Below are 22,385 nucleotides of genomic sequence, written 5' to 3' on the forward strand. Positions count from 1 at the left end.
CAGTCTTGAAACTATTGGCTGGCATATAGTAAGGGCTTTAAAAGTACAAGCAATTATTATCATTGTTAGGATTTCATTTGGGGAAAAGAATTCAAAATGGGGAAAAATAATGTTTGATTCCAGAGCCCTGGTAGTGGTATTTGCCAAGAAGCCGCATGGCTGCAGACTCCTCAATTGTTTCTTCATCTGTAAGAAGGGAATAATAACATACACTTCATATAATTGACTATTGGGAATTCTAAATGATAACATTTGACAAGAAGCACTTCACTTATATAAAGTCTTCAACAGATATTGATTATCTTTCAACCTCAGTTCAATCTTTGGTAAAAGTTGTAACTTTGCCAATAAAAATTGCATAGCTCTCAGAGATACCAATTGAAAAATAACAAGGATACATAAATATGTATTTTTGTTTTCTATAAATTTTGATGACCTTTTGTGAGGCAGAATAAAGACCTCACTGGATTAGAAGAAAGAATTAAAACCCTCACTGCATCTCATTTTATTTCACTTGCTCTTTGGTCACATTATTCTATCTTCTCAGAAGCAAGTGTATTTGAGCACCAGAAAACCCAAAATATAATTGGGTCTGCTGGAGAGAACATTTTGAGGGAGGGACATGAGATGTTAGGCCCAGTGCCAGACCTAGAATGTGTTACTGGTCCAAGGTCTGTATGTCCAATGCTTCAAAAGGCCCAAACTCAAAACATCAGAGTTTGGAGTAAGGAAGGTTTATTAATCAAAAACTCTCCAACTGAGAAAATGGGAGACCTAATCCTTAAATCCATCCTAAAGTACAGATTTAAGGCTTCTTTTATGTCAGTGGAAGGGGAAGTGAGAGGCCAAAAGGTGATTGATGACCACAGCAATCTGGGTGTCAGCAGAGCTCCAAGGAAGATTGTGTGTAGTCTGTTGACCCTAGCTGATGTGGGTCCAAGTCACAAGGTTTCTGTAAGTCTTTGATAAACAATACATACTTTCCTTATCTCCTTGGGGAGAGTCACCCTCTGGCAATAGTCTCTTTTTTTTTAAACCTCAAAACTCAAGCAGAATGTCTCCAATGCTTAGCATATCTATATACAAGAAGCTATCAATCATGGGAACAAACCCGGCTTGAACAAGATGGAGTCAGAGAGGCAGAGCATTTCACTCGTTATAAACTAACTGAGTGACCTTAGTAAGCTATTGTCCTTGCATCTCTAAAATATATCACTGGCAAGCTCTGAAAACCTTAGAGAGAAGCATGCAATGGGTAAAACATTTGGATATATTGTGTTTAAGAAGATTGAAACATCCTGAATGGAAGCTATTTTTCTCCAGCTTGATGGAAATGGTTCCAGAAATCTTTAGAATATCTGAAAAGTGAAAGGTGTTTCACAGCCATTATCTCATTTTATGCTCCTAATAACAACTGAAAAAAAGGTATTTTCATTTCCATTTTGTATACGAAGAAATTAAACAGAGAAGTTAAGCACTATGTCTAAAGACATTATCTCCTTAGATCTGAGCAGAAAAGGCCTCCACCTGAGGCCCCGCTTTTAGAGGGTGAGTATCTGGCCCTCCTCTCGAGGCTCTCTTCCTTCAATAGTGAAGAGTCAGTGGGGCAAGATGTGCCTTCTTGGAGCCTTCACTTCTTTCCTTCTAAACCATACTCTAGATACCTAATACCCTAGAATATCCTGCGCAAGGGGTGTGGAACCCAAATCCAAGGCCTGCTTGTGCCTCTTCTCCAGGCCTATCCTCCTGAGAATTGGCTCTATGGATGGAATAGAAGATATAACTTCAAAGGCAGGACTCCATAACATGAAACCATTTGGAGAAAGGACTAGAGGAAAGGGTGGACTTCCAAGCCAGTAGGATCTCAGAAAAGACAGCCAGTTAGCTAATTAGCCCAAGACAACCTCAAGGAGGAAAAAGACCTTGACCTGGACATCAGAGTGTGGGTAGGATGTAGAGGGGGGGTGGGAAGAAAAGAGGAGACCAGTTTGACTGAATCTAGGCCCTGTGTCCTTACCATTACCCTGTCCTGTTTTGTGCTGCTTTGCTGGGTAAAAGTTCACTTGCTCCTTCTTAGGGGTGCTTAAGTCTATTGACGATGGCTGCCATCTAAAAACACACTTGATGCAAACATTTTTGGACATGTTCTGTGCTATCCCCAAGGATTTGAGAAAGTCATGACTTATTCACAAGTCATGAAACAAGATTCAGTCAACCTACAGAGGGAAGATGGCAGAGGAGTGAATGGAAGTCACACTGACCACCTCCCAGGGCCAATCTGGAATTACAACTCAATTGTGGTGAAACCACCTGGAACAAACAACTAAGCAATAGCCAGAGAGAAGTCATATAACTTTGGACAGACTGAAGAACCAGCTTTGGCACTACCTGTCTGACAAGGATTGTGTTAGAGATTCGAGAGGGCTGCCTGAGTGCCCATGGACAGCAATATCAGAGAGATAATTAAGCACTGGTTAGATCCCTCTGAGAAGAACGGGGCCTAAACCCTAAGCTAGGATACCCAGTCTAGAGTGACAGTCCCAAAATGTACACAGATAACAACCGGCAGTGTAAAGTGGTAGGGTTGCTCTCTGCCAGAGACAGACTGCTGGAGATGCAAGGGCTGTTTAAAGGGCCAACATACAAATTTTCATTTTCAGCCACTTACCCTGGGCTCTGGCAAAGGCAGGGACAGAGTGGGCTGGAGATGCCTGAGGAGAGACTAGGGATGGAAGCCTTGGGGAGAGAATTGAGAGAGTAGCTGCTGGGACCCTGGTGCTGAGTAATCCCCTAGACAGTAGCAGCCTTTGGGCTCAGGCAGACCACTCCCCTCTGTGCAGTAGCAGCCTGAGGGGAAACAGTAGCCCTGACACCAGGAAAGTCTCTGTCCTGGCCCTTTGGTACTTAAGCCTGACTGCTGAGTGCTAGTGACTAGAATAAAAACCAAAGGAGAGAACCAGAGACAGTAGATCACTGCCAAAGCCAGCGGCAGAGTGGACTAGAGAGACTTGAGGAGACACTGGGGACAGAGGCCTTGGAAAGAGAACTGAGGGTAGCTGCCTGGATCTTGGTGCTGAGCCAACCCCCATAAGGCAGCAACCATCCTGCTTAAGCAGACCACTCCCCTTTGGGCAGCAGCAGCCTGAGGGGAAATAATAGCCCCCAACTCAGGAGGGATTTGACCCACCCTATGGTGCTTAAACCTGACTGCTGAGTGCAGAGTGAGTAGATTAACAACAGGAGGAGACAGCCAGGGAAAGCAGATCCCTGGAAGTATCCAACAGGCTGCCTAAGTTCAGACAGGGTCAACATCTGATATCACCAGAGGCCAATCCAGAAAGAAAAATGTGGTAAATACAAGAGGCTACCGAAACAAAATCCACTGTGGTCTTCTCCATGATTTGTAATATTTCACCTCCTGCATAGCTTTTTAACATTCATTTCTTGATCAGCAAGTTTGTACATACTAAGTCACAAGATGTTATACTGTAGCGTATTTCAATTCATATATTTTCCCTCCCTTCTCTTGGCCCATTTTACTTTCCTTTTTCTTTGCATTATTTCATTTCAAATTTTGTTTTCTCTCATGCTACAACTTGTTTGCATTCCACACTCTTACTATTTCTCTCCTGTCCAGACACTCAAAACAAATTTTCTTATCAAGGATCATTTCACATCCATTTGCCCAGCTCTTAAAACAACCACACTCTCTCTATACCTTTAACAATCTTTGCTAGTTGGTTGTGGATAGGGTAGTTCTGATTGCATTATTTTTTCAATATTATATCTAGAGCTTCACTAAGACTATTTCAAATATCAAATTTTACCAGTCCCCTCTCCTACTCTTTTTTCCACTTCAACTTTTAATTTTGCCATCTTTGCCTATTTTTTCTTTTCCTTTTTTGTCTTTCTTCTAGTTCTCTTTCATCTTTCCCTTTTATTTTTTCTTTATCCTCCTTTTAATCTTTTTTTCTTTTTCTGTACAACCCAAATTTTAATTTTTCTCTCTCTTAGTCTGGTTTTTGTTCCTCACTCTTGGTATTCCTTCTCCCTATATTATTTCAAAATCACTTCCCATTCCTCTAAACATCTCTTAGACTTTTCTTACATTTTCCCCTCTTATTCCCATACCACCTACATTAATTTTAGCTCATTTGTTGTAGATAGTACTGTGGTAGATCTTTCTCTTCAATTTGGATCCTATATTTTTATTATTTGCTATTTTACCTCCTTTTTATTTCTTTTTCTCACTTTATTTTATTTTATATTATTAAAATTTCTGTTTAAACCAAAATTTATGCACTTCCTTTCTCGTACTCCACTCCACATTCTTCATTCCCTTTTTAATTCAAGAGGTAAATTTTACCTTCTCTCTTTCTACTGCTACAAAACCAAACTCTAATTAGTATTCCTTCCTCTACCCTCTCAAAATCATTTCTTTTTCAGTAAGTCATCTCGTATCCACTCTCCTTTCTTATAATAGTCTTAGTCTCATTACACCCTTATATTAATACTGGTGCATTTGCTATTGATAGTGGGATTGTGGTGGGGAGTTATATTTGCAGGTATGGGTTTGTTTCTTGGGCTTGGTAGTCTTGTTCTAGCAGCATGTGCACAACAGGCCACAAAACATAGTCAGTGAAGTGACCCACAGTCAACCAACTGGATGTAAATAACCACCAAAGGAAGACCGAAGAACAATCAAATCCCAAATACATCCATAAAACCAACATAAAAGTCATGAAGGGCATCCCAAGAGCATCAAGTTCAAATGATCAAGGAGACTACACCACTGAACCTCCAGGTCTCGTACCATAGAAGTTCACACCACAAAGTCAGAAAGTAAAAACAGATCAATTTAAGAAGCAGAAGCAAACTGCAAGGGTCCCAGAAATAATGTGAAGACAAAAACAAAACAAAACAACAAAAAAAATAAAACACACCCAAATCAAAAGAAAGGAGGAATCCTCAGAAAGAATGCTAAATGAAATAGAGGCAAATCAACTATCAGATATCGAGTTCAAAACAGTTGTTATAGGGAAGCTCAGTCAACTCGGTGTGAATTACCAAAACCTACAGGGAAACTACAGGGAACTACTGAAAACTATATCAGCATAAAAAAGAACATAGAAACAATGAACAAGGGCCAAGAGGAAATGATGAATACAATTTCTGAATTAAAGAACACAGTGGAAGGACTCGAAAGCAGGATTAATGAAGCAGAAGATTGAATCAGTGAGCTGGAGGACAAGGTAGAAAAAAATTCCCCAAAAGAGCAAGAAAAGGAAAAAAGACTGAAAAAGAATGAAGAGGGGTTAAGGGAAATGCAGGACAACATGAAACATAATAATATCCATATAATAGGGATACCAGAAGGAGGAGAGGAGCAAGGAATAGAAAACCTGTATGAAAATGTAATGATGGAAAACTTCCCTAATTTGATGAGAATGAAAGTCATACTAATCGAGGAAACACAGAGAGTCCCAATCAAGAGGAACCCAAAGAGGCCCACTCCAAGACACATCATAATTGAAATGGCAAAATTTGAAAACAAAGAGAGAATGCTAAAGGCAGGAAAGGAGAAACAGGAAGTAATAGAAAAGGGATTTCCAATAAGTTTAGCAGCTGACTTCTCCACAGCACATTACAAGCCAGAAGGGAATGGCAAGAAATATTCCAAGAAATGAAAAAGAAAGGCCTGTAAAAATGACTAGCCTATTCAGATTTCAATTAAGACTCTCAACTAAAATGGAAGGCAAAATAGGGAGTTTTCCAGACAAAAGAAGGGTAACAGAATGCACTTCCACCAACCCAGCATTGAAAGATATGCTAAAGGGACTGCTTTAAGAAAAAGAAGAAAAACCATATGAGAGAGAGGAACACAGGTAGAAAGGAAGTAAAATGGCAATGGATAAGTATCTATCTATAATAACTTCAAAAATAAATGGATTAAATGCTATAAACAAAAGATAAAGGGTAACTGAATGAACAAGAAAAATGACCCACACATATGCTGCCTACAAGAGACACACCTCAGAACAAAAGACCTACACAGACAGAAATTGAAGGGTTGGAAAAAAATATTCCAAGCAAACAGACAGGAAAAAAAAAAAAGCCAGGGTAGCAATACTCATATCAGACAAAATAGACTTCAAAAAAAGAGCCATAAAAAGAGTCCCACCTGGCTGGCGTAGCTCAGTGGATTGAGCACGGGCTGGGAATCAAAGTGTCCCAGGTTCAATTCCCAGCCAGGGTACATTCCTGGGTTGCAGGCCATAACCCCCAGCAACCGCACATTGATGTTTCTCTCTCTCTCTCTGTCTATCTCCCTCCCTTCCCTCCCTAAAAAAATAAATAAATAAAATCTTAAAAAAAAAAGAGTCCCAGAAGGTCACTTCATAATACTCAAGGGAAGAATCCATCAAGAAGACATAAACATTATAAACATATATTCACCCAACACAGAAGCACTGAAATATATAAATAAACTCTTGAAGGACTTCCAGAAAGAATAGGCAGCAGCACACTTATACTAGGAGATTTTAACACCCCACTGTCAAAAATGCATAGATCTTCCAAAGAAAATATCAACAAAGATATTGTGGCATTGAACAATATCCTAGATCAAATGGACTTCACTGATATATGTAGAAACTTTCATCCTAAAGAAGCAAAATGCACATTCTTTTCTAATGTGCATGGAATATTTTCAAAGATAGGGCACATGATAGGACACAAAACAAGCCTCAACAAAATAAAGAATATTGAAATCATATCAAGCATCTACTTGGACAACAAGGGCCTGAAACTACAAACCAACCTCAAGGAAAAAAGCTCAAAAACACTCAGATTCATGGAGATTGAATAGCATGCTATTAAGCAATGAATGGGTCAAGAGTGAGATCAAGGAAGAAGTAAAAAAAAATGCTGGACACAAATGATTATGAACACACAACAGTCTGAAACTAATGGGACACAGTGAAGGCAGTCCTGAGAGGGAAGTTCATAGCAATACAGGCCTACTTAGAAAAGACAGAAACAATTCAAATAAATAACCTAACTTTACATCTACAGAACTGGAGGAAAAACAAAAAAGACAGCCCAGAGGAAGCAAAAGGAAGGAAATTACCAAGATTAGAGCAGAATTGAATGACGTAGAGACTAAAAGAACAAATCTGAGGATCAATAAATCCAGGAACTGGTTCTTTGAAAAGATAAACAAAATGGAGAAGTCTTTAAAAAGACTCTTCAGAGAGAGAGAGAGAGAGAGAGAGAGAGAGAGAGAGAGAGAGAGAACCCAAATAAACAAAATCAGAAATGAAAGAGAGATTACAACTGATACCACACACATAAAAAGGATTGTAAGAAATTACTGTGAAGAACTACATGCCAAGAAATTTGAAAATGTAGGTGAAATGGACAAACACCTAGAAAAATATAATTTTCAAAACTGAATGAACAAGAAGCAGAAAACCTAAAGAGACCAATAACAGCTGATGAAATTGAAGCAGTAATCAAAAATTTCCAGTCACACAAAAGCCCTGGACCAGACAGTTTCACAGGAGAATTTTACAAAACATTTAAGGAAGATTTAACCCTTATCCTTCTTATACTATTTCAAAACATCCAAGAATAGGGAAGACTCCCAAACTTTTTTGAAGCCAGCATCATCCTAATCCCCAAACCAGACAAAGACACTACAAAGAAAGGAAACTACAGGCCAATATTGCTGATGAACACAGATGCTAAAATCCTCAACAAAGTACTGGCAAACCAAAGCCAGGAATACATTTAAAAGATCATACACCATGATGAAGTGGGATTCATCTCAAGGATGGTATAATATTTGCAAATCAATAAATGTAATACATCACATAAACAAAAAAAACCCCCAAAATCACACAATTGTATCAATATATATGGAAAATCATTTGATAATGTACAGCACTTATTCATGATAAAAATGCTCAGCAAAGTGGGAATCGAGGGAGCATTCCTCAACATAATAAAGGCCATATATGAAAAATCTAAACACTCCATCATAGTCAATGGCCAAAAACTAAAAACTTTACCACTAAGACCAGGAAAAAGACAAAATGCCTGCTTTCACTGGTTCCATTCAACATAGTATTGGAAGTCCTAGCCACAGCAATCAGACAAGAAGAAGAAATAAATGGCCTACAAATTGGAAAAGAGGAAGTAACACTGTCATTGTTTGCAGATGACATGCTGGCATACATAGAAAATCCTACAGACTCCACCAAAAAAGTACTTGACCTAATAAGTGTATTTGGCAAAACAACAGGATACAAAGTCAATATTCAGAAATCGAAGGCATTTTCGTACACCAGCAAGGAAATATAAGAATCAGAAATCAGGAAAAAAATCCAATGTGATATAGTAACAAGAAAAATAAGGTGCCTAGGAATAAACCTATCCAAGGAGGTGAGAGACCTGTACTCAGAAAACTACACAACACTGAAGAAAAAAATTAAGGAAGGCACAAACAAATGGAAGCATATACCATACTCATGGATTGGAAGAAATAACATATCAAAATGTCCCTATTACCCAAAGCAATTTATAGATTCAATGAAAGCCCTATTAAAATACCAATGGCATAATTCACAGATATAGAACAAACAATTCAAAAATGTATATGGAACCATAAACAATCCTGAATAGCTACAGCAATTTTGAGAAAGAAGAGCAAAGTAGGTGGTATCACCATACCTGACATCAAACTATATTACAAGGCACAGTAATCAAAACAGTCTGGTACTGGCATAAGAACAAACACATAGATCAATGGAACAGAATAGAGAGCCCAGAAATAAACCCACGTCTCTATGGTCAATTGATATTCCACAAAGGGGGCAGAGGCATAAAATGGAGTAAAAGTAGCCACTTCAAATAAATGTGTTGGGACAGCTGGACTGCTAGATGCAAAAAAATGAAACTCGATCACCAACTTACACCATACACAAAAATAAACTCAGAATGAATAAAGGACTTAAATATAAGTCATGATACCATAAAAGTCCTAGAGGAGAACATAGGCAGGGAGATCTCAGATATTCCAAGCAGCAATATTTTCACCAATATGTCCCCTAGGTCAAGGGACATAAAGGAAAGAATTATCAAATGAGATTTTAACAACAAAAAAGTGCTTCTGCTTGGCTAAAGAAAACATTAGCAAAAGGAAAAGGGAATCAACTGTATGGGAAAATATATTTGCCACTGATATCTGGGACAAAGGTTTGATCTCTAAAATATATAAAGAACTCACAGAGCTCCTACCTTTTGTGACACCATGGATGGAACTGGAGAGCATTATGCTAAGTTATATAAGCCAGGCAGTGAAATACAAATACCATATGATCTCACCTATAAGTGGAACCTAATTAACAAAACAAACAAACAAGCAAAATATAACCAGAGACATTGAAATAAAGAACAAACTGACAGAATCTAGAAGGGAGTGGGGAAGGAAATAATGTGGAAAAGAAGGGAACGGGTTGTAAACGAACATGTACAAAGGACCCATTAACAATGCCAAAAGGGGTTAGGACTAAGGGTGGGAGGTAGTGGTGGGTAGGGTAGTGGTAAGTGGTGATGGGAAAATGGAGAGAATTGTATCCTAACATTAGTAAAAAATATATACCAAAAAAAAAAAAAAAGGAACACACACACAAAAGAGAATCAATCAACCTTTCTGGATAGTACTAGCTAATTGCTAAATACTTGAAATATGCATTCTTTTTGAGTCTTTAAATGCATTCTTAGGTATACATACTAGAAAAATACTTAATGGCAGTTGTAATGATTTACTACAAAAAAGTTCATAGACCTGAATTCCTAGTATCACTCCTTTGACTTGGACCTGAATATACAAAGAGAAGTCACAAATGAAAAGTAGCAATGAAGGAGAAGGAAAGAAACAATTGTTCTAGGAATTTGCAGATATGCACCTAAGCATGTACATAAACATATACACTTTCACGCATGTGGGTACACATTCTCATAAACTGAGGATTCTCCTGGATAATTTTGCTACAGGATAAAAAACACAAACTTATAATTCTGTTAAAGCTATTTGAATTGAACTAATGATATGTATCATTTACAAATGGAAAATGACTATTAGGATATTGAACACAATTCTTTATAATAGGAATAATTAAGAAGAAACTTAAAAGTCTTACAATAAGGAATAAGTTAAATAAATTATGTAACAATCATATCATTGATTTTTCACAAAACATTAAAATAATATCTATTGAGGATAGAAGTGAGAGTTAATTTTTCACCTACATAATTAGAAAAGATTAAAAATATTGATTATGCTCAGAGTTTGTGAGGGTATAGATAAACAAGCATTCATTCACATGCTCTTTGAGAACATAAAGTACTTGATAGATGTTGACTACACTTAGTGTTGGTGATCATTTCACAATTTATACAAATATGAATCATTGTTTTATATGTGAAACTAACATAGTATGTGTGAATTATACCTCAATAATAATAATAAACAAATGTCAAGAAAAATGCAAAAATAGAATAAAATATTACATTTTTGGAAGTCATTTTGGCAATATCAAACTTTAAAATATATGTGATTTTGGACACATCAATTCCTCCTTTTTAATGCATAAACATATAAATTCCTTTATTAGACAAATTGTACATCTTGGTCAATATGGTCAATAGTCACATCTATGGGTTAATTCTTTACAAATCAGAATCAGTAATTAGGTAGATAGATTGTGTGCTCTCTTTGTTCCATTGTGGAGTCTTGTGTAGTCATATTCTATTGTTGGAATGACAGCTTTTACAAATTTCAAGAAAATTAGAAGATACATATAAATACCAAGTTCTCCCTTTCCTTCTGCAGCAGTCTCAGTGATTTCTTCATCCCTTGAGCATACCTGCACGGGTGAATTGAACACATAGGAGGTGATGGGAGATGAGGGTTACTTTCCATGTCACTTTTCTCATGATCTTGACTGATAGCTTCATATATGTGCTCAACTTTTAAAGACTGCCATTGCTCATAACAGCCAAACAACCATAGTCATGGTGTCTGTAATATTTATTATAAGTAATGTAAAGGCCATAAGTTTTGGTTTGCAAAATAGCATCTTCACCTCTAGCATCAGCTTTAGTTTTATAAGCTTCTGTTATTTTCCTTGTGTCTTGGGTATCCTCATCTGTTTCCAACAATCCACTCTATTCATGTTCTTCCATATCTGCAGCTTCTCCTTCATCTTCCTCTTCCTTCTCCTCACATAATGCTGTGTGATCTTGGAGTTTTATACTGTCCTTGCTTTCTAGCATGATATCCTTAACTGCTTTGATTTTTCTTGTAATACCTGTGTTATGATAACTATCCATCCATCCTCCATCATCATCTTCTTCAATGATAGCTTCCAACTCATTTGAATATTCCATCTATTTGCACCACTTGTAGCATGGTAAATTTTTTGTGACCAAAAATTGTTTGCCTGTGGGAAAGTATGCCTTCATTTTCAGTTCTTACCCTGGAGACCATTGCCATGTCGGACAGTGGTGAACTAAATGATTTCCAACCCCCACAAACCCTTCTGGGGTGATAACACCTGTTTCCTTAAACTTTGATCCCTTGAGGACTAGGGTCAGGTACTCAGCCACTTCCAGTGCCTTTTCCTTAACTGTATTTATCACATTCTGCATCCTGGGGTGGGAATAGCACTGGCCCCGTGACAGTGTGGGAGAGCAGGTGGGACAAGTGACCAGGAGTCAGAAAATGTCCCTGCTACTGCCAACGTGCCTGGGCACTCAGGCGACAGCCCATTTCCTCTTTTAGTGACTTATCATACAGAAACACTCCCAAACCAAATATATTCATTGTAGTAACTGTGGTAATAGATTGGGGGGAGAAGGAGGAAAATCCCTAAGTATTCCTAAAAGGGAGTTGGTTTAAGAAAAGTTTGATCATACAATGCAATACTATGCAGTGATGAAAAAAATAATGATGTGGAAGTTATATTTACTCACATGAAAAAGTGTTCAATATATATTGTTAAGAAAAAAGGCAAATTGAAAGTTAACACCTGTGGCAGAACATTTCTGTCACAGCATACATATATTTATTTTTGTGTATTTAAAATATGAGAATATAGTAAAATTCTACTCTAACAGGATAAGTGAAGTTGACACTTTATCTCTGTAAAATTTTTTGTTATATGAATGAAATAACTGATGTGAGCATATTTAGTTAACTCACTGCAAAACCCAAATCCATCAGGGTGTCAGCTGTGTTTTAATGCCATTTTGTAATATTTTTTATTCAGCATTTGATTTTAATTATCATCCTTCCATTTTTCCCTGTCCCCAAGCCCTATCACCAGTCATGTTATATCCAATGTCAAGTTACTGTGTTTTCCTGAATTTCTATATCATACTAGAAATTTGAATGAATGCATGCTTAACTATTTCCATATGATATATTTGAAATGAATATCCAATATAAAGGCTTTTTTTCTGTGTTGCATTTATATATTTAAATTTCATCCTCAATAGGATGTCTTAATTTATAATAATCATAAAAATTTGAGATAAAACTTTGAAAGTGCAGAAAAAATAAAATATCTAACAAATATAGGACAATCATATCTTTATTGCACTAAAAATATTTTTGTAATATATCAGCACATGAAAAGAGCAGGTTACAGCCCTGGCTGGTGTAGCTCAGTGGATTGAGCACAGGCCTGTGAGCCAAAGGGTCACGAGTTCGATTCCCAGTCTAGGGCATGTGCCTGGGTTGCCAGCCAGGTCCCCAGTAGGGGGCACATGAGAGGCAACCACACATTGTAGTTTCTCTCCCTCTCTTTCTCCTTTCCTTCCCCTCTCTCTAAAAATAAATAAAATCTTAAAAAGAAGGAAAAAGAAGGTTATAAATGTTAAACTGCTGATGAGTCAATTTTTCAAGTAATATATATGTGTGGAAATTTATATGTGTGCATGCATAGAAAATATTATGGAATAATATACACCAAAATATCAGAAATGGATATTATTGGATGTTTGGTGGGCTTATGGGTGATTTATGTATTCTTTTATATACTTCTTTATAGACTTTTCTACATTTTCTCAGTACGTACATGCAACTTCTACAATAAAGAATAGTCTTGAAAGTGTATGATCACTTTATTACAAGTGTCACTGTATTACAAGTGGCCCATACTATATATGGCCTATATTACAAGGCCACTGTAATCAAAACAGCCTGCTACTGGCATATGAACAGACAAATGGAAAAGTGGAACAGAATAGAGAGTCTAGAAATAAACCCAAGTCTCTATGGTCAATTAATATTTGAAAAAAGGGAAAGAAGCATAAAATGGAGCAAAAATAGCCTCTTCAACAAATGGTGTTGAGAGAGCTAGACAGCTACATGCAAAAAAATGAAATGCCATCACCAACTTACACAATACACAAAAATAAATTCAAGGTGCATAAAAGATTTAAATATAAGTTGTGACACCATTAAAGTCCTAGAGGAGGACATAGGCAGGAAAATCTCAGATATTCCATGCAGCAACATCTTTACTGATATGTCTGCTAGAGCAAGGGATATAAAGGAAAAACTAAACAAATGGGACCTCATCAAGTTAAAAAGCTTCTGCATGGCTAAAGAAAACAGCATTAAAATGAAAAGAGAACCAACTGTATGAGAAAACATATTTGCTAATGATAATTCAGACAAGGGTTTGATCTCCAAAATATATAAAGAGCTCACCCGACTCCACTCTAAGAAGACAAGAAACCCGATTTAAAAAATGGGCAAAGGACTTGAACAGTCACTTCTTCAAGGAGGACATACAGAAGGTCCAGAGACATATGAAAAGATGCTCAGTATTGCTAGGCATCAGAGAGATGCAAATTAAAACCACAATGAGATACCATTTCACAGTGGTCAGAATGGCCATCATAAACAGAGCAACAAGCAAGTGTTGGAAAGGTTGTGGAGAAAAGGGAACCCTAGTGCACTGTTGGTGGGATTGCAGACTGGTGTAGCCACTGTGGATAACAATATGGATTTTGCTCAGAAAACTAAAAATGGAACTTCCTTTTGACCCAACAATTACACTGCTAGGATTATATCCTAAGAACCATGAAATACCAATCCAAGGGAAACTTAGCACACCAATGTTCATAGCAGCACATTTTACAATAGCCCAGTGATTGAGGCAACCTAAGCACCCATCAGTAAATGAATGGATCAAAAAACTATGATACATTTAAACAATGGAATTCTACATAGCAGAAAGAGACAAGGAGTTCCTACCCTTTGTGATAGCATGGATGGAACTGGAAAGCATTATGCTAGCTGAAATAAGCCAGGCAGTGAGGGACAAATATCATATGATCTTATGTAGCAGTGGGACCTAATCAACAAAGTGAACAAGCAAGCAAAGTATACCTGAAGATGTTGAAATTGAAAACAGTCTGACAGTGACCAGAGATAAGAGGGGAGGGGATAATGGGGGAAAAGGGTGAAGGGTTTACAGGAACAATTATAAAGGACACATGGACAATAACAAGGGGTGACAGTGAAAACAGGGAAGGGAGGTGGGGAGGGCTGGGGTGGGGGGCAGGAGTGGGGGGAAAAGGCAGAAAATTTTTGAACAACAATAAAAAATGTTAAAAACTTAAAAATGGCAATAAAATATAAGTTATAAAAATGGAAAAGTGCAAAAAACTTTTATAGACACTTCTCCAAAGAGAACAAATAGATGACTAATAGACATGTGAAAATATGCTCAGCATCACTAATCATCAGAGAAACTAAACTCAAAACCACAATGAGATTTCATCTCATACCTGTCGGAACAGCTATCATCAATAAATCAAAAGTGTTCATGAGCATGTGGAAAAAGAGAACATTAGTGCACTGTTGGTGGGCATGCAGACTGATGCAGCCATTGTGGAAAGCAGTACAGCATTACCTCAAAAAATTAAAAATGGAACTGCCTTACAACCCAGAGAATCCACTTCTGGGAATATATCCAAAGAAACCCAAAACAGTAATTTGAAATAATATCTGTACCTCTATGTTTATTGTTTTGTTATTTCCAATAGTGGAGATTCGGAAGCAGCTGAAGTCCTCATCAATAGATGAGTGGATAAAAAAGAAAAGCTGTTGTACATTTATTTATATGATGAAATACTACTTAGCTGTAAAAGAAGAAAATCTTACCTTTTGTGACAGCTTGGATGGACCTGAAGAGCAACATCCTAAGTGAATAAACCAGTCAGAAAAAGACAAATGCTATAAGATTTCACTTATATGTATAATCAAATAAACAAAATACTTTGTCAAATACTTTGTAAAATAAACTGACAAAGTAGAAACAGACTCATAGATATAGAGAAAAGACTGACAGCTGTCAGAGTGTCTGGGGTTGGGGCACTGGATAGAAAGGTGAAGGGGTTAAGCAAGAAAAACCTCACAGACAGACAAGAGTATGGTGATTAACAGAGGTAAAGGGGAGTGAGGGGAAGTTAGAGGGGGTAAAGGGAGAATAAATGGTCATGAAAGGAGACTTGGCTTGGGGTGGTGAACACACAATACAATATACAGATGATGTATTATAGAATTGTACCCCTGAAACCTATATAATTTTATTAACCAATGTCACCTCAATAAAATCAATAAAAATAATAATAGTAAAATAAGTTAAAGACAAATACATTATGGTGTCACTTGTATGTGGAATCTAAAAAGCAAACAACCAAAACAAACAAAAACAGACATAGGGCCAGAAATCAAACTGAGGTTTTTCAGAGTGGAGGGGCATGGGTAAATGGTGAAAGAGATGAACTGGAGTATAGTCAATAATATTATAAATTAGCATGGTGACACGTCATTACTAGACTTAGCGTGTTGATAACATTGTAAAGTATATAAATGTGAAATCACTATATTGTACACTTGAAACTAATATATTACATAGAAACTATAATTAAATAAAAAATTGAAAATTAGACTTATGTTCAAGATAGAGGCATAGGTAGATACAGTTTGTCTCCTTGCACAAGCACAGAAAGATTTACAGCTAGATCTTAAAACAAATAACATCCAGAACCATCAGAAAATGAAGCTGTAGGAAAATCTGACAATCAAGGATTTAAAGAAGCCACATTCATCCAGAAGAGCCAGAGGCACAGAGATGGGTGGAGAGGCATGGTAATGCAGTGTGGAATGGAGAGGCAGCAGCAATGGAACAGATGGTCCCACATTCACATATGGTGGATAAAAATCAGGAGGGATATCTTATGAGTGATCCAGCCCTAGGCCACACTGCTCAGGGTTCCAACACCAGGAAGATAAATCCCCATAACCTATGGCTGTAAAAACCAGTAGGGTTACAGTGGTGGAAGAAACTGTTGGATTTTCAGGAGACTCAATTTAAAGGGCCTGTATAGATTTAGAACATATACAAATCTACCCACTCTGACATTAATAACCAGGGCCATAGCTGGAAGGGTACCAGTAGCATACAAGGAGTGGGTGAAGTGACTGAAAATGGGGCAAGGGCTGTGCAAACCTCCAGAAGCCAGGCAGCAGCATTGTCCCCCTTGAAGCCTCTACCCACACAGAGACACAAAGCAGTGATGCAGGTCACCCTACTCTGGTGATCACCTTAGACTCCACCTCACACAATTTACTGGTGCTATTTCTACAATAGGCCATGCTACTAAGACAGAGAGTCAAAATAGCTCTAGCTAATACACAGAAACAAACACAGTGAGGCTGCCAAATTGAGGAGACAAAGACATATGGCCCAAATGAAACAACAGAACAAAACCCCAGAAAAAAAATAAACAAAATGGAGATAACCAATCCATCAGATGCAGAGTTCAAAACACTGGTGATCAGGATGCTCAAAGAACTCACTGAATATGGAAACAACATAAAGGAAGAAATGAAGGTTATGCTAAGTGAAATAAAGAAAAATCTATAGGAACCATCAGTGGAGGGGTAAAGCAAGGTTTCAAATCAACAGTTTGGAATATAAAGAAGAAATAAGTGTTTAACCAGAACAGCAAGAAGAAAAATTAATTCAGAAAAACAAGGGTAGTATAACAAGCCTCTGGGACATCTCCAAACACACCAACATCCAAATTATAGGAATGCCAGAAGAAGAGGAAGGGCAAGAAACTTAAATTTTATTTGAAAAAAATAATGAAAGAAAACTTCCCTAATTTGGCAAAGGAAATAGACATACAAGTCCAGGAAGCACAGAGTCCCAAACAATTTGGCCCCAAAGAGGACCACACCAAGACACATAATAATTAAAATACCAAATGTTAACAATAAATAGAATCTTAAAAGCAGCAAGATAAAAGCAGAGAGTTACCTAAAATAAGAGTTCCCATAAGACTATCAGCTGGTTTATTAAAAGAAACTTAGCAGGCAATATGGACTGGGAAGAAGTATTCAAAATAATGAAAAGTAAAGACCTACAACCTGATTACTCTGTCCAGCAAAGCTATTATTTAGAATGGAAGGGTAGATAAAGTGCTTCCCAGATGAGGTAAAGCTAAAGGGGTTCATCATCACCAAGCCTTTCTTACATAAAATGTTAAAGGGGTTTATTTAAGAAAAAGAAGATAAAAAATATCAACATTAAAATGACAACAAATTCACAACTATAAACAACTGAATCTAAAAAAAAAACAAGCAAAGCAAACAAACAGAACAGAACAGAATCATAGATATGGAGATCATTTTAAAGGTTTTCAGCTGGGAGGGGGAAGGGAGATAAGGAAGAAAAAGGTGCAGGGATTGAGAAACATAATTGGCAGATACAAAATAGACAGGGGGTGTTAAGAATAGTATAGGAAATAGAAAATCAAAGAACTTGTATGTCTGGCCCATGGAGATAACTAAGTGGTGGGATTGCTGGAGGGAAGAGGGATAGAGGGCAGAGGGGAGCAAAGGGGGAAAATTGTGACAACTATAATAGCATAATCAATAAAATATATATTTAAAAATTAAAAATTAAATATATAATAGTATAAGAAAGTAGTAGGCAGGAAAAGAAACAGTTTAACCATGAAATGAAAATTATTGTAAAGGTGAGATCATATTGTATTTGTCTTTCACTGCCTGGCTTATTTCACTTAGCATAATGCTCTCCAGTTCCATCCATGCTCACCTTTAACAGGGACCTAATCAAGAAAACAAACAAGCAAGCAAAATATAACCAAAGACACTGAAATTGAGAACAGGCTTCCAGTGACCAGAGGGGAGAGGCGATGGGATTATAGGGGCAATGGGTGAAGGGTTTACAGGAGCAATTATAAAGGACACATGGAAAATAACAAGAGGGGGGTGGAAACAGAGGAGGGAGGTGGGGAGGGCTGGGGTGGTGGGGAGGGGTGGGGGAAAAACAGAAAAGTGCACTTGAACAACAATAAAAAAAGGTTAAAAAAAAAGAAAATTATTGTAGAAATGGAGATCCAAGATGGCAGCAGAGTAGGTGGAAACTACACTAATCTGCTCCTAGAACCAAACTGGAATTACAACTAATTTAAAGATTAATCATCCTGAATAACCAACTGAACACTTGCTGGGGAGAAGCCATATATATACCAAGGACAGTTGGAAGAACAACTTCACCACATTGAGGCTGGTAGGAAGTGCAGAAGAGGCATGAGAGGGCTGGCTTGGCTCCCATAGGTAGCAGCTGAAGTTCTAGAGGGACATTTCAGTGGCTGGGGGTTCCCCTTAAGGAGAGGCTGTGGAGAAAGGGGGTCCCTAGTGCACTGTTGGTGGGACTGCAGACTGGTACAACCACTATGGAAAGCAGTTTGGAACTTCCTCAGAAAACTAAAAATGGATCTGCCTTTTGACCCGGCAATTCCACTGCTGGGACTCTATCCTAAGAATACTAAAACACCAATTCAAAAGAACCTATGCATCTCAATGTTCATAGCAGCACAATTTACAATAGCTAGGTGTTGGAAGCAACCTAGATGCCCATCAGTAAATGAATGGATCAAAAAACTATGGTACATTTACACAATGGAATTCTATGCAGCAGAAAGAAAGAAGGAGCTCCTACCCTATGCAACAGCATGGATGGAGCTGGAAAGCATTATGCTAAGCGAAACAAGCCAGGCAGTGAAAGACAAATACCACATGATATCACCTTTAACAGGAATCTAAACAACAAAACAAAACAAAACAAAACAAAAACTAGCAAAATATAACCAAAGACACTGAAATAGGGGATAGTCTGACAGTGACCAGAGGGGAGAGAAGAGGGAATTTCAGGGGGGAATGGGTAGGATTAACAGGAACAATTTTGGAGGACACATGGACAAAAACTAGGGGTGGGGGGGAATGGGGGGGAAGGGGGGAGGGTTGGGAGGGTGGGCTGGAATGGGAGTAGGGGGGAGAAAACTGTACTTGAACAATGATTAAAATTAAAAATAAAAAGAAGTGTGGGGTCTAGACCCCAAGATGGGCTCCCCAGTCTAGAGCACCAGAAATGAGAAAGGAACCCAAATAACATCCAACTGTGAAAAGCAGTGGAGTTTCTCTGTACCATGTAGAGACACAGAGAGCCTCTTAAAAAGCCAAAAATTCATTTGCAATCACTAAACCTGGGCTCCAGCAGAGGGAGGGAAGAGTAGACTAGAGACACATGGGGGGAGTCTGGGGCTGGTGGCTCTGGGGAGAGAGACGAAAGGTCACCATCAGGATCACTGTGCTGAGTCGTTCCTCACATATATTTGGACAAGAATCTTTCTCAGGAAGAACACTCCCTTCCAAGTGACATCAGCTTGAGAAGAAGCAATAGCCTCACCTGCAGTAATCGCTCTTGCTCCACTCTGTGGAGCTTAAACCTGGATGTTGAAGAGTACAGCTCTTTCAGACAAAGGCTATTTCAGAGGCTATTTCAGCGGCAAAGCCTTACAGAAAGTCTTAAGGCAAAGGTGGACCTCTGGGAGCTTGGAGGCTTTAGCTGACTCTGCTCTGGTCCTGGTGCTGGTAAAAGTCAGCCTTGATATGCAGCCTGGTTCTTTCTGCACACACCCAGACCCAGTAGAGGGAGCCACAAACTGTGGATTGCTGGTAGCTCCAAATAGGTTGCTAGGGTCACTCACAGGCAGAATCTGACATAGGGCTGCACCAGAGTCTGAGCAGATCAACCTAATACATAAAAACAAATACGAAGAAAAAGCCAAAAAGGGAAGACAAAGAAACAAGCCCCAAATGAAAGAACAAGAGTATTCTCTGGAAGAAGAACTAAATGAAATGGAGGCAAGCAATTTATCAAATATAGAATTTAGAGTAATGATTTTAAAGATACTCAACAGCACAAAAAGACACAGAAACAATAAAAAATGGAACAGTCAGAAATAAAGAATTGCAAAATCTGGAATAAATAATACACTGGAAGGAATAAACAGTAGGTTAGGTGAAGCAGAGGACCGAATCAGTGATTTGGAAGATGAGGTAGGAAAAAAAAAAAAAAACACCCAAGCAGAGCATCAAAAAAAAATGAAGAAAGCTTAAGAACAGTTTTGGACAACATGAAGCATAACAACATCTGCAATCTGCATCATGGGAATATCAGAAGGAGAAGAGAGTGGACAAAGGATCAGAAACCTATCTGAAGAAATAATGACTGAAAACTTCCCTAGTCTGCTGAAGGAAAAAGACCACAGGTCTGGGAAGTGTAGACAGTCCCAAACACAATGGACCCAAAGAGGCCTAGACCAAGACATATAATAATGAAAATGTCAAAACTCAGAGACAAGGAGAGAACTCTAAAAGCCACAAGAGAAAAGTAAGTAGTTATCTACAAGGGAGTTTCAATTAGACTGTCATCTGATTACTCAACAGAAAGATTTTAGCCTATACTGGATTGGTATGAAATATTCAAGGTGATGAAAAGCAAGGACCTACAATCAAGGCTACTTTACCCAGCAAAGCTATCATTTAAAATTGAAAGAGATAAAAAGCTTCCCAGACAAGATAAAGCTAAAAGATTGTTAACAGCAAACAGTACTGCAACAAATGTTAAAGGACTTGCTTTAAGAAGAAGAAAACAAAAGAAAAAGAAAAAAATGGATGAAAATGGTCTAAAAATAAAATGGCAATAAATACATATCTATCAATAATCACCTTAAATGTAAATAGCTTAAATGTTCCAACCAAAAAGCACAGGGTAGCTGAATGAATAAGAAAATGAGGCCCACATACTGTATTTTACTGTATATAATGCACACTCTTTTGCCCAAATTTTTGAGGGAAAAATAAGCATGCATATTATACATGGGTATAATAATTACATATTATGGGTCTAATAATCCCATTATAATGTACAAAATACATGGGTGCACATTATACACAGCAAAATATGGTATATGCAGTCTCAAAGAGACCCACCTCAGGCTGAAATATACACACAGACTAAAAGTAAAGGAATGAATAAAGATATTTCATGCAGGTGGAAAGGAAAAAAAGCTGGGTAGCAATACTTATATTCAACAAAATACTTTAAAATCAAGGCTATTGTGAGACACAAAGAAGGAACTTACACAATGATACAGGGAACAATACAATAAGAGGATATAACCCTAGTAAACATTTACACACCAAACATAGGAGCACCTAAATATGTAAACCAAACCTTGATGGACATAAAGGGAGAGAACAACAGAAATTGTCATAATTAGGTATTTTAACACCCCACCAACTTCAATGGATAGATTTTGCAAACAGCAAATCACCAAGGAGACAGTGGCCTTAAATGACAAATAAGATCAAATGGATTTAATTGATATCCTCACAACATATCACCCCAAAGCAGCAGAATATACATACTTTTCAAGTGTACATGCAATGTTTTCTAGGATAGACCATATGTTAGGACACAAAACAGCTCTGAATAAATTTAACAAGATTGAAATCATATCAAGCATCTTCTCTGACCACAGTGCTATGAAACTAAAATCAATCTCAAGCAGGAAAGTGAAAAAATACACAAAGATATAGAATCTAAATAATGTTATTAAACAATGAATGGTTCAACAATGAGATAAAGGAAGAAATCAAAAGATGTCTTAGAAAAAATGAAAATGAGCACAAAACAATTCAAAACCTGTAGGACACAAGGTAAGCAATCCTAAGAGGGAAATTGATAGCATTACAGGCCTATCTCAGAAAACAAGGAATCCCTGGTTGGTGTGGCTCAGTAAATTGAGTGCCAGCCTGCAAACCAGAGGGCTGTCGTTTCAATTCCCAGTCAGGGGACATTCTTGGGTTGTGTGCTAGATCCCCAGTAGGGGGCACTGGAAGGGCAACCACACATTGATGT

The 22,385-nt window shown here is 37.7% G+C and overlaps 1 protein-coding gene and 1 pseudogene across 1 annotated transcript in view; both read right to left on the reverse strand.

Moving 5' to 3' along the window:
* Nucleotides 1–22,385, reverse strand: part of BEX3 (brain expressed X-linked 3) — a 130,145-nt gene that overhangs the window by 14,857 nt on the left and 92,903 nt on the right. The gene's annotated exons all lie outside the window — the stretch shown is intronic.
* Nucleotides 10,755–11,715, reverse strand: LOC114504878 (annotated as a pseudogene).

Source organism: Phyllostomus discolor, chromosome X, assembly GCF_004126475.2.
Source record: "Phyllostomus discolor isolate MPI-MPIP mPhyDis1 chromosome X, mPhyDis1.pri.v3, whole genome shotgun sequence".
Taxonomy (NCBI): domain Eukaryota; kingdom Metazoa; phylum Chordata; class Mammalia; order Chiroptera; family Phyllostomidae; genus Phyllostomus; species Phyllostomus discolor.